The 12,139-nt window shown below is 34.2% G+C and overlaps 1 long non-coding RNA gene across 1 annotated transcript in view; it reads left to right on the top strand.

The window, feature by feature from the left end:
- The window catches only part of LOC111089906, a 16,443-nt gene extending 9,304 nt beyond the window's left edge, over positions 1–7,139 (top strand). The window contains exons 2-3 of the long non-coding RNA XR_002614059.1: positions 6,059–6,592; positions 6,702–7,139. This is a non-coding gene — a long non-coding RNA (uncharacterized LOC111089906). The remainder of the gene's footprint in view (positions 1–6,058; positions 6,593–6,701) is intronic.
- Positions 7,140–12,139: the final 5,000 nt, after the last annotated feature.

The raw sequence follows: 12,139 nt of genomic DNA, 5'->3' as shown, positions 1-12,139 counted from the left end.
GAATCAGAAGCCAACGAGATGGAGACCAGTATGGAGGAAGAGACTTTGTTGAATTTTAATTTTGTGTTTGTAAATTATGTACATTTCTTCAAGTAATTGTTAATTATCTATTGGGTTAATGTAAATGGTTATTGTTCGGGACGAACAATACTAAGGAAGGGGCAGTGTTACGACAGATCTACACACACATTATCGTCCCGTCACGTTGTCACCCTCTTTTATATACCAGACTACCCTATATCTAGTAAATACTAGAGCATTCGCCAAGGTACAGGATAGTTCTAGAAAATAGGTGGCGCCACACCAGTCACCAGATGACGCAACAATATATACAAAATAGAGAGCGTCTGGCAAACACTCGAGCCTTCAGGAACGTTCGAGATACTCATTACGTGTTACCAGTGTCACGTGCCTTCCGGTTCAATTACTCACTAATAAAACTGGTTTATTCTTTCCGAATACAACTTTACGATACACTTAATTTCAATATTCGCGCTAAAACAAACACTATAACGAACGAACGTTAACTTCAACAATACCCTGTGACTGCAAGGTAAGGACTTGTGTCGCTAAAGTTTCGTCGGAACGAAGTTACGGAAAGTTAATTAACAAACGGAGACGTAACAATATATTATTTTAAAGCAATTGGATTGTGTGCTGTCCGTTTATTGTTGGAATTTATCTCCAACAAGTCACAGGCACCTACTGTAAATAATCCTGCCCATCCACACCCTCGTGTAGCTATCTGCACTAGCCGTCCCTAATTTAGCAGTGTAAGAGTAGAGGGAAGGCAGCTAGTCATCATCACCCACCGCCAACTCTTGGGCTACTCTTTTACCAACGAATAGTGTGATTGACCGTCACATTGTAACGGCTGAAATGGCGATCATGTTTGGTGTGACGGGGATTCGAACCCGCGACCCTCAGATTGCGAGTCGAGTACCTTAACCACCTGGCCATCTTCTATGAGGTTTAAATATTTAAAGGAGTACGATGTACTAAAAAGTATAGATGAGTACAGAGAAAGGAAGTACTAATAAGTAAATCTGTGTGAAAGGAGACGATGTACTTACAAGTACACATGTGGCATGGAGATTATGTACTAAAACTACATATGTGTACAAAGAAATAAAGCTCTTACAAGTACAAATGCGTGTATGGAGCAAATGTATTAAAAATACACATGTGTACAACAAGACAATTTACTAAGAAGTACAGCTGTGTAGAAGGGGACAACGTACTAATAAGTTCAGATGTGTACAAGGAGAAAATTTACTAACCAGTAAAGCTGTGTGCAATAGACGATATACTTGCAAGTTCACATATGTACAAAGAACCAAGGTAGTAAGCAAGTACAGTCCAATGTACTAGCAAGCAACGATGTGTACAAGGATACAGTGTACTAAGGCGTGTTCAAGAATTCAATGCAATAACAAGTATAGATTTGTGCAAGAATACAATTTTCTAACAAATATAGGTGTTTAAGAAGATGTAATGTACTAATAAGTACAGATGTGTACAAATGAATATTATAATTGTATACACAGATACGGATTTGATTAGTTTTTGTACGTTAATCAAGTGTAAACAAATGGTTAACTTACCTATTGAGGAGACAAAAATCAACAGCCAGTGATGATGACTCTCCATTTTTCTTAAATTTACATAAACTGCAGTCTCGGCTTACTTACTTGATTATCCGTATGCTTAATGTGATGAGAACAAACGTATTTCCTTCTGTATAGCAAAACGGGACAGGTATAAGTCACGTGATCACTCCTGGCTTCCACTTACTTGATTGTCACGAAAGATATCTCCAGATAAGTAACAGTCCTAATGTCCAAGTTAGAGTCAAGTAGAATCGAATATTGTTTGTAAAACAAAGACGTACGTGGGAAAATATCGTTTTGGCGTAAAGGTTACGATAGTTCTTTATAATAATGAAACTTCAAGAAATCAAAACCTATTTATGTGAATTTGAGGAACAGAGTGCATCGCACTTTTGTAATAAATTAGCTCGCATGCAAGCATTTAGTAGCTTGTAGATATGAGAGTGTATGGTTTGCGTTTCCGTTATTAAATACACACAAATACTCTTCACACCTTGGGACTGTGGGTATGTTATAAGAGTGACGATTAAACACCACTATTATATTCCAGGAGTTAGCGGTGTATATGTTGACTAGTATATCAGTTATCAATTAGAAAGGGCTAGCGTAGACAGCCTTAGTGTAACTTTATGTAAATATCTGAAACAAACAAACAAAAATATAAGAATTTCAATTTTATTAAAACCTAAAATAACTTGCTTTACATAAATAACATGATGAGTTTCTTACTATTCTTTATGCTGAGAATCGAGTAATTACATTTATACAAATATTATGAATTTAATAGGGAGAATAGCAAAATAATAAATAAAAAGAAAATTACAGCGAATTCTAGCTTACCTTCTATCTGTTGCTGTTTCGTGGAATATAAAGACGGCGTATTATTAGTTATATTTTTATATCCCACATTGCATTCTTTTGGTTCCTCTAAAGCTCTCTTTTTGTTGTTAATTCTTCGATATATTATCTCTCAGAGAATGTTGTTTTCTTTGGGTAATATATTTCTTGATATTAATTGCTTATTAAAATTTCCTGAATAATAATTTATTTATTCACTTCTTGCATTTCTCACAAACACAAAACTACTTTTGGGGAATAATACAAGACAAATTTAACGTCTTTGTCAAAGGTTTCAAAGTCGAACAAACATAATATATTTTACAAAATCAAGAAAAATCAAAACTTGAATTTGTAGCACTTTTCTCCAACACATTTTAAACTAAAAGTTAAAAATTTCTTTGATGCAGGTTATTTTGTTAGATGTACTTTGTCTTACTAGGTTCAATGTAGAGTATGTAAAGCATTGACGTCTTTTTGTTTTTTAAGAAGTATTTTCTGGATTGCTTAGAATTTCTGCAAAGATAAACAAATTATCTTACTTAATATAAAGAATATAACGATTTTATAACCCCGCTCAAATAAAAACCTGTATCTACAGTACTGTGCAAAAGTGTTAGGATAAGATAATATTTTATCATTATTTTCATTTTAAAGGGCTAATTCTTCCATGCCATTATAGAATGTAAATTTCAACACTATGGTATTGCTTCACTGATCCCTGTTGATAATTGAATGTGCCAGGGTGAGAATACTCATCATTCTTTAGAATTCCCATATACTTATACCAAGGGCATGTCATAAGGGTTCTGCTTGAATGAATATACTGGTCAAATTTAGGGTCTGAAATAACTGTCATGGTACTCCATGCAGTGTCTTAACTATACAGAATGAAGCTAGCATATGGTTCCGTATATGCTAGAAGAAATAAATTTAGTAGCATTCCACAAATAAAAATTGATAAAAACAGTGTTTAACACTATATATTAAGTTTTGTTGTCATACCACGGCCCAAAAAGCGTAGAGAATCGTCAGTAGAGCAGAGGGTTCGCATAAAAGCTTTACGTTATGCAGACTTGAAATGCTCCCTAAAAAATTGTCAAGTATACCCTAGATCGTGAGACCAAGATATGTAAATTTGAAAATAGGGAAGGAAGAGGCAGAACATCTAAACTCAATGATACTGATGTTAAGTACTGTCGTTTATGAAGCCTTCGGGACAAAAGGAAGACTGCCACTGATCTCAAGCATAAGATAAACGACCATATACTAAATAACAGAAAAATTTCCAGATGTACAGTATCAAAAAAACTCAACGAGAATGGAATATTTGGTCCTGTAGCAGCTAAAGAACCTTTACTTCGATCTCCGAATATTGTCAAGAGACTGAAATTTGCTAAAAAGTATAAAACTGGATTGTTGATGTTTGAAAAAGGGTGTTACGACGAATGAATCCAATTTTGAAATATTTAGTTCATAGCGTAGGTTGTACATCCGGCGGAAAAAAGGTGAAAGATACTTACCTCAATGCATAGCACCTACCATGAAGCATGGGGAAGACAGTGTGATGGTTTGGGGATGTTCTTCTGCTGAGGCGACAGGAGATATTTGCAAAATAGATTGATAATGGACTGGCGCAAGTACCATCAAATATTGATCCGTCATGGTATACCCAGTGGTTTGTGTATTATTGGCAAAGAATTCTACTACCAAGAACATAATGACCCCAAACACTAATCCATCCAGTGCAAAAATTGCTTAGCTAAGAAAGAAGCTGCTGGAGTCATTCAAATAATGCAATGGCCCCCCACAGAGCCCTGATCTCAACCCAATTGAGCAGATCTAGAATTTGATAGATCAAAAACTTGACAAATCAAAAGTTACTTCCAAAGAAACTTTATGGGAATGTATTAGAGACATTTGGTGTAAAATCCCAAGGGACACTTTGATTAAATATGTTGCAACGATGTTTGAAAGACTGTATGCAGTTATTAAAGCAAAAGGGGGAACACATAAAATATTAACTGTTTGCTAAACTTAAGCACTTCCACTAAGTTTCTGTTGTATTAAGTATGAAGATTATTAAAATTTTGATGTTTCACCTGTGATTTACCTCCCATTGTTCTTTAAAAGTAGCCTGAAATGTAATTTTTGGCTTTGTCCTAACACTTTTGCACAGTACCTTATCTTAGTCGGACATGTAATAAGTTTTGCTCAAATTGAACTTATAATAAAGTATGATATGTATGTTTGTTGTTAAGTACAAAGTTACACAATGGGCTATCAGTGACTTACCACTGAGCCACCTGGGTCTTAAAATAAGGAGTAAATATTTATAAAACAATTCCAAGAGCTTGCAACTCAAACGTGTGAAGGTACCCAACTGATGAATCAAAGTATTGCAATCACAAAACATTTGCAGTTCTCTTACTTTTTTGTATTTTAAATATCTATGTTCTGAGCTCTATCAGTCAAATGTAATTATATAAGTAATGAACTATTGAAGTTACATCGTCACAGTATTTAAAAGTCTATATTTTTATATCTTATCTCTACATAGCGTTAAGTACATTATACCAAAATATTTGAATATGCAAATCATCAAGCCACGTGACAACCACAACTGATATAGACCGCTCAACCGTTGCATACCTCAAGTAGCTCGAGAATGAAACTGACAATTATACAATTCCATACTACGGCATACCAGTCGATGAACGTAGAATCTATCGATTTCTGTCCAATCACTATTCAAACAAGGGCTGAGAAATCGTCGTCTTCAAACACTAGATGGATTATAAAAAGCCAGCAGTGAAGTATAGTTTGTTTTGGGCATAACAGCCTTACGATAAGCCTTTTGCAATGGAAGTACACTACAGGGCTATTTTCAGGAAGTAAGATCATGACCGGATGTGGTGAAATTATGACGCTCCAATGTTGTTTTAATATGACGTACTCAATGTCTTTATACGCAAACAATAATTATATTTACTCATGGGCTATCAGTGACTTACCACTGAGCCACTTGGGGATTTAAAGAACGGAATAAGTAATTACAAAACCCTCTAAAAACAATTCCAAGAGCTTACGGCCGAAACGTTGTTAAGTGTGAAGGTACCCTAGATACTCTAGAAAATAAATTTTACACTGTTTTTTATGGATGTGGTAGAAAACTTTATCGCAGCAGCCAAATGTTTCACATTTTTCTTCGGAATCATCGTTCGTTTTGAGCCTGAATGCATGTAGGTGCACATGTGTTTCGTGGATGATGCAATACTCTCCAATTATTATATCAACAGCTTTATAGGCTGTCTGGGAATTTCACCAGCTGGTTTTTTGGCTATAAATAGAGGTTCCTACTGAGATTCAGTTCAGAAGCCTATCTGCTACAGCGTGTGATACAACCTTGGCCAAGGGTTGCGAGTTTATCTCCACGAAAAAAACACACAACCAATAATTGTTTCTTTGAGCAAAGAAGGACTTTCCACAGGCAGATTGCTATAAGTAATAAATTTAAACAGTCTAATGTTAGCCGCTGGGTGCAGAGATATACACAGACTGGCTGTGTCAAGCAGCGGAAAGGAAGGGGTAGGAAGAAAGCTTCTACGCAGCTGACGATCATGTTCTGAAATGCATGAACTTGTAGAATCATCGACTATCGTCCACAGATCTCAAAGTAGCACGGTAGGAAACTTTAGGGGTCAATGTTACCATGTATACCATCCGGTCTTGCCTGTGTCCAACCGGTCTCTCAGCAAGATGACCAAGAAAGAAACCACTCCTCACCGACAATATAAGAAATATGAGCCTCTACTGGGCCATGTTAACTGGAGTGAAGCAATGAGGAGCAAAGTAATATTTTCAAACGAATCAAAGTTCATCCTGCACGAGTCTGATGGGAAGCACTTTGTATAACGTCAATGTGTTTAAATGCAACTGTGAAGCACCCGCAGGGTCAGATGCTATGGGGATGCATCTCAGGTCAGAGTGTAGGACACCTACGTTTTGTGAGAGACACTGTCAATGCCAACAAGTACATCGAGATCCTCGAGTCCCTCTTAAAGCCAGCTAATTGGGATCACTTCGGTGGAGCTGACCAGTACACATTCCAGGATGACTCTGCTCCATGCCACAGGGCTAAAAAGGTTGGTAATATTCATGTACTCTATGCAGTAGACGTGAAATAAAGAGGAAATTTCACTTTACATGTATTTAAAAACGTGTATATATATATTTTTTATCTTATTACTTCAGATGAAGGACTATCTTTGAAGGGAGGTCTCAACCCTGTCGAAAACTGCTAGAAGATAACGGGTAGCCAAATACAAGAGTAAAAACTGAAAAGTTCCTTGGAACTGCTGGAAGCCCTAATTCTCATGTGACATCATAAACTCTCTCCTGCCTACATTCAGTCTTTCGTACACTCTACGTCACGGCGATGTCAAGTAGTTATCAACGCAAGAGACCCAACCAAATATTAAAACAAAAAACAAACAAACAAAAAAAAAAGACCGTAACCACTTTTTGTCAATTACACTAGTGACGTTATCTATAAATGTAAATTTTCTTACCCAGATTACATTTTTGTATTTGTCACGTATTTGTTGATCAACTGCTGTAATACGTTTATCACAGTTGGTTTGTTAATAAATGTGCATACATGTGTTTGGGTGACTGAAATGTGAGTAAGCTTACAACACACAATGTCCATAACCGTTTTGCACTAGTTCTGACACTTTTACAATGCACAATCTCGTAAAAATTACAGATGATGTAATAATTTTTTTCCCACTGTATTTCTCTAGTAATTTCTACAGTAAATGTTTGGAAACTGCAAATTCCAAGTTTCACGATTAGTTTAAATTAATAAAGAAATTTCTTATTTTATACATTTATATAAATTTTCTTTGTACTATACGATCACAAAATTAATTTCGCAAAAAAAAAAAAAAGGTTTACTTTTTTTTTTAAATTGTGTTTAATTCTTATACCGGCTGGAATTAGACTTCTAACACATTTAAAGAAAAAATACTTTAAAACAAGTAATTCGGAAAATATAAACTTTAGAATTACGCAAATTCAACCGATATATATATATATATATTTAGTAGCTTATATAATAAATGAGTTATTCTAAATAAATTTTGAAGATAATAACTAAATCGTATACCCGTCCAAGTTATACAACATATTATTTGTATTCTTTATACAAGTTTAACATAAGCCGAACGATTCACGTGTTTTAGCAAAGTTCATAGCTTTTTTATTGGTGCTTGGAAGTGTAAATATTCCAATATCCTCTTTCTCTAGATAATCAAGAAACCCATTTTTACGTAATGTGCATCCGCAGATTTATGATGTTTCTTAGTTCCTTTTAGAGCAATGGACTGGCTACCTAAGCTTTTTTCTAGTGCGGATATTAATGTTTTAAGTCCGCGAACTTATCGCTGATCCATCAAGGCATATATACACAGGCTTCTGAACAAACTTACAATAGAATCATGTGGTGAAGAATATCTTCCTCTAACACCTATTTCTAAATAGGTTGGGGAGATTTTGGAAATCGCGAATATTTTCTCTACCCTGCAAACAAATTTTCAAAACCATAAATGCTTGTGCGTATATGGATGCAGAGAATTTACTTTTGAAACCTGAATATCTTGTAACGTAACTAACTGTATAATTACCTATAATAAATTAAAGTACTCCTTTTAAAATAATTATGCTTTGATTAATAAAAAATCTGGAATTAACAAAACCAAACCACAACAATTTGTTTCAACGAAAAAAATTACAAGGACGTTCGATGAGTCTGTATTACATGGACAAGTTTTGTGTTTCAGACGATCTGAGGTCTCTTGTGATCAAATGATATTAAAAGTTATTCATAATTTTACACATACAGTATTTTAGTCAAGAAATAACATACTTATTAAAGAATAATACGATTCCTTAGGTGTAAGAATTACAACTATAAGTGGAATAGATTTTTATAATTATTATTTCATTGAAAACAAAATATGAAAATATAGCGCTTTATGGCGGCTGAATTAACAAAACATAAGTGATTTCAGCTATAAATCAAATGTTTTGGAAATACCTGTTACTTTCATTGGTATTATAATATAAGTGGCTTAGATGTTTACCAAAGAATAAGAATATTTAAAAAAATAATTAGACATTTTTAGTTTTTCACAATACAATGATGCCAATATAATTTTTATTTAGAGCACGCCAAGCCGAAACAAAATAAATAAATAATCGGTCTGTAAAGAAAGTACGGGCCCTCCACATCCAATACTCTCGAAAGGTTTAGGTTGAGAATATTGGTTCTCCACATTCAACACTTTCACACAGTCCAGATCGAGAGTGTTGGCCGTCTACATCCAATACTCTCACAAGGTTTAGGTTGAGAATATTGATCCTCCAGATTCAGGCTCGCTGACAGGGGCCCTGGCGAATGAAACCTGGTTATGCGGTAAACCCCGCAAAGCATCTTTAGGCTATAACTTCATTTAATGATAAAATCCGTAGTTTTTGGCTTATCTTTGCATATAGAGGCTTGATACATTAAGAACGACTGAAATAATAATTTGAGTAATAATTAATATTGTTACGACAGCGGAAGTCACGTGACGCTGGTAACACGTCATGAGCTTCTAGAACGTTCGTGTCCCTTCGTGACGTCTGAGTGTTTACTAGATATGCAGTATTCTTGTATATAAGCCGCCAAAAAGTGACGGCAACAATGTAGTTGAATTGCAGACAGAGATACAGACGACAATTGAGCCAAGCGCGTGAATCGTTCGTTTGTTGTGAAACATAGGGTTTGTTTAAGTTATAGCGTGACTGTGGAAATTAAGTGTATTGCAAAGTTGTATTCAGAAAGAATAAACCAGTTTTATTTAAAAAAGGACTTGTATCGCTAAAGTTTCTTCGGAAAGCATTTTTTACGGAAAATTAACAAACGACTAGAGACGTGACAATATGTATTTGTTAATTTATAGATTTAATAGATATTTGTTGTTACTTTATTAACGTTTTTACGCTTATACTGTGAGGTAAAAACGGCTGCTGCTATGATTTTGTCTGATTTATGAGCTCGTTGCTGCCAAAATTTAGGATCTTCTTTTTAATAAATTCTTGAAAATGTTAAAAAAGAGAGAGAGAGAAAGGGGGGCCTGGCGAGGATGTTTGCCCCGGGGCCCGTGCTGGCTCTCGACGTTCATGTCCACATTCAATACTTTCACACAGTCTAGATCGAGTGTTGGCCTTCCGCATCCAAATCCCCCGCGTGGTCAAAATCGACATTATTGGTCCTCCCTATCAAATATTTTCGTACTGTCACATTTTGGATACATTTACAGCAATGAGTAATCACTTTATTTTTCAGATTACAAACTCCCATAACGTGCTACTTATGCTGTAAATTTTCACTGTAACCGTGCATGATTATGATGTTATATAGGGCACATAAGTCATAAAATTAGGTACAGTTGTAGCAGTTTAAAATCTTAAATTCTCAAAAGTCAAATCGATTGTTCAATTGTTTTTCAAGTAATTTTAACTGAAATGCACAATTATCCTATTTTATAATGCTGAAAACACATAAGTTCAAAAAAGACTGGGAAATCTCAGAAAAAAATTAAACTTTAGCGCTTTCGACAGGTGTGGATGTCTTTATCAGGTTCAGAGGTTATGTCTATAAAAACTATTGTTATACTTGTTGAAGTACGCGTACCTTGGACAGAAGTTATGTAAATTCATGATTAATGAAAGGTTATTTTAGGAAATGAAAAGTTGCTTCCCTTATATGTAATTGTAAAAAACGCTTATAAAAACTGCAAAACACAAAATGTGAAACTGCAAGTTTGCACGTTTCTCTGCATGGACCCAACAAATCTTAATGCCAAAGTTGATGAAGATCCATCAATAGGGAAGAAATTAGTGGTAAAAACGCCCATAAAAAACACAAAATTAAAATCATACCAATTTTGGTGAAAATCTATACACTCCCTGCGAAGTATTGGTAAAAAACGCAATAACGCACATAAAAAACAGCGAAACGCAAAATTGAAAATTTGTATGTTCCTCCGCATGGACCTAATGAACATCCGTACCAATTTTGGTGAAGATTCATCCACACCCTGCGAGGTAGTTACATGGACATACAACAGACAGTACTATTATATTTATATAGATAAACATTATTATCTGTTACAATATTAAACTGACACACACACAGATTCAAGCTTAACTGAGACAGCAAAGCTAATTTTGTTTGTTAAAAACAGATTGATTTTATGGAGAATAGTTTTAAAACTTACTATTAACAAAGAAAATCATTTACACAATTATATTTAAATTAAATTTCAGATAACAGTGAAATCCAAGGTACAGGCAGAATATGTTCCGGTTCAAGGTCACTAATAATATAATTTACGATTTACAAGTGAATTATTTTCTGGTTATTTTCAAAACACAAATAATTTGATCTCCTTAATAAGGATGCACTAATCTTTATAAAGGTTATTGAAATCAAAACATAAAAATTGTGTCAAAAACTTAAAAAAATTTTAATTACCTACTGCCAATTTAAATTCATTTATGAAATAACCCTTCCATCAATGGTTTCTACATGTACTGTTGTAGTTAGTTTCGGGCATATATACGTATTTTTGTACGTCATATATTTTAATTTTTACTTTGAGTTTAGATAAACATATCTCGATTGTGATACTTTCTGATACCTTTACTGTTTTATCATTGGCGCTATATATATATATTGTATTCACGTGGTTTGATATGTTTACTTCAGTTCAGTGTCATTCGTTCAGTTGTGTATATTAGTACAACTCATAACTCTACAAGTACAGGCTTTTATTTTTATTTTCTTCGTAATAGTATGTGCGCGCCCTTCGTTGTTCTTGACATAATATTCCACGAGTATTTTTTTCGTGCATCTAGCGTTTCACTTTTAACATAGAAACAAAAAAAAGAATAACAAGATATCAATGACTTTGATCTTTGTAACAGATTTATATTTAAACTTTCTTTAAAATAAATTCCGAAATTCATTCTTGAAACAATGAATGTGTGTGAAGGTCGGGTTTCAAGGGATTTATGTCAATGCACATGAACAAATCCCGGATGTTCTGAATGGCTATAGTCTAGAATCACCAAGCTTGTCGTGACCTTATTTACGAGCAAAAAGTAACTGCATTTTGCTTGATGTTTTTGAAGACTGTTGTCATCTTTACATACTAATACCGGACTATGATGCCTACGCAGACATGTAGACGGTAATCGCTGGCATAAAATACTCTTTCATCTTAATAATAATCTTTTGATAGTTCATAATTAATAAAGTAATTTGAAAACAAACATCCAGTTTAACTACGCAGAACATTTTAAAAATTGGATAATTATTATATGTACCCTCTATTTCACTCAAATTTGTAATAAAAGAATTAAAAAATGCAAACAATATGTTCAAAAAGTGCCAAAATTTCAGAAAACTGATATGTGTCTAGAAATGTGGATAATAAAGAGCTTCAAATGTAAGACCACTTTTAGCCAATTAGAATCACGTTTTCATTGCACTGTTCACTAGCGAACAATAGAACCCAAATACAAAGCATCTTTATGCTATATCTTCATTTAATGATATAAACCATAGTTTTTGGCTTTTC

The sequence above is a fragment of the Limulus polyphemus genome, unplaced genomic scaffold (genome assembly GCF_000517525.1).
Source record: "Limulus polyphemus unplaced genomic scaffold, Limulus_polyphemus-2.1.2 Scaffold7810, whole genome shotgun sequence".
NCBI lineage: Eukaryota > Metazoa > Arthropoda > Merostomata > Xiphosura > Limulidae > Limulus > Limulus polyphemus.
Note: the sequence above shows the minus strand (reverse complement) of the source record. Positions and strands in the feature narration are given on the sequence as shown.